This window comes from Spermophilus citellus (genome assembly GCF_964194105.1).
Source record: "Spermophilus citellus genome assembly, contig: SCAFFOLD_36, whole genome shotgun sequence".
Classification (NCBI taxonomy): Eukaryota; Metazoa; Chordata; class Mammalia; order Rodentia; family Sciuridae; genus Spermophilus; species Spermophilus citellus.
Genome location: NW_027673039.1, coordinates 101,451 through 103,468, shown reverse-complemented (window position 1 = coordinate 103,468; position 2,018 = coordinate 101,451). Strand labels below are relative to the sequence as shown.

The 2,018-nt window shown below is 43.4% G+C and overlaps 1 pseudogene across 1 annotated transcript; it reads right to left on the bottom strand.

Moving 5' to 3' along the window:
- Positions 1 to 276: 276 nt before the first annotated feature.
- LOC308640199 (vomeronasal type-1 receptor 48-like) lies at positions 277 to 1,197 on the bottom strand (annotated as a pseudogene). The gene has a single exon. The product of its transcript is annotated as a vomeronasal type-1 receptor 48-like (transcript).
- Positions 1,198 to 2,018: the final 821 nt, after the last annotated feature.

Here is a 2,018-nt window from a genome sequence, read left to right as displayed (position 1 = left end):
AGTGACATCCAACTCACAGGCCCCTATTAAGGATCCAGTGAGAAACATGACATCCCCATAATATTTCACAGAGTCACATGGTTTGGCTTTCTTTGATATAATTGTAATCCACGTATGTCCAAGTGTATGGTTTAACAGAGGAAGTGAGACTTTGCATTGCATTTAAACAAAAGACTCTACACACTCTGTCAAGATAAATCACTCCAAATTCAGCACAGTTTCTCACCTTAACAGAACTTATCCACCACTGGCTACTGCAATGTTTACTGTCTTCTCTCACATATATCTGAAAATACTAATTATACATTTTTCAGTACAAATAAAAACCAAAGGGCTGAACGAGGCATAGCTATGGGCCACGAGGATCTGGAAACAGTAAAATTATGGATTATCCTTCAGTGTGATTTTTGCATAGGAGACAACGGTGTCCAAGATGGACATGACCAGGAAGCAACTCATGAGCAGCAGGATTGTCTTGGTGGCCCTCAGTTCTGAGGATGATACTGGAGACAGGCTGGTGCTGTGGAGACGCTGGGATTGCCTCTTGTGCCTGCACAGGAGAGCCACCATGTATCCACTGGAGAGGGCCATTATTCCTATAAAGGAAACTTCCCTGAAGGTCAGCAGGGTGGACCAGCTGTGCTGGAGGAAGAAGGTGATGGGAGTGAAGGAGCAGGATTCTGTGACATACATAAAGTTGTCTGAGTTCCAATTGGAGGTAGCAGCAATGGAGATGAAGATGAATAGTTGGCTACTGAAGGATGAATAGATGACCCACAGGAAGAGAAGGAAACACAGGTTGTGATGTGAGGATTTATGTTTGAACTTTGCCAAGCAGGAGCTCCTGGGGCTGAGGGTGATGGCTTTCAGGACACTCAGCAGGCAGGTGGCACAGATGGAGAACCCCCTCATCAACCTGTACAGGTAGATGACAAATTTACACGTCAGGTCATCCCACCTTCCCCCCTGAGGTATAAAAATGTCCGAAGCTGTGAAACCATTGATGAGCAGAATTACCAGGTGGATTAGGACCAGGAGACCAATGGGCAGGTCAGTGGCCTTAGGTCTGTGCCCAGTAATGTGCAAGGAGTTGTGGATGAGAAGAAGAAGGGCGTTGGCCATGACCCCAATGCCAATCACTGTGTACACAGTGATTCTTATGTGAATATTACTGTACAGTCTGTTTGCTTTGTTCATCTTATGGGGGAAAAATATTGTGACCACAATAACACACAAAAAAATGTCTTTTTTTGCAAATCTGACCTCCTTCATCAATCTCAAATGAACACCACTTCCATGAAAAAAAGAAGATTCATCCAACTGTATTTTTATTCCACATGAAAATTCATTTCTGATGCCGGGCACAGTGGTGTCTGCCTGAAATCCCAATGACCCAAGAAGTTGAGGCAGGAGGATCACAAGAGTGAAGCCAGTCTGGACGTCTTAGTGAGACCCTGTTTCAAAATACAGAGTCAAAAGGACCAGGTGTAACTTGCTGCTGGTGCACTTACCCACCAAGCATCACCCAGCACAGAATTAAAAAAAAAAAAAAACTGTTCTATTCACACCCTGGAGAATGCATCTCCATGCACCACCTTTTCTCAGTACCTTCTAATCTCACTGGAACCTCCAAGTGGCATACATATTGATACTTCAGTTTTCTTGTACATTAAGAATTGTCAGCCAGGTGCCATGGTGCACACATGTAATCCCAATGGCTCGGGAGGCTGAGATGGGAAAATGGCAGGTTCAATGCTAATATTAGCAAATTAGCAAGGACCTAAGCAACTTCCTGAGACCCTGTCTCAAAGTGAAAAATTTAAAAAGCCAGTGATTTTTTTTTAAATGGGGCCATGTCATGGCTCAAAAGAAGTGCCATCTGTCTTAGAATATATTTTCTTCCTATTACCTCATTACTGAGATTGTCTGTGGCAAGACAGAATCTTACTTGATTTTCCATTTCCTGATCTTGTATGTCAGGTGCATAATAGGAGGTCTACGAGTTGGGCTAAATTTCA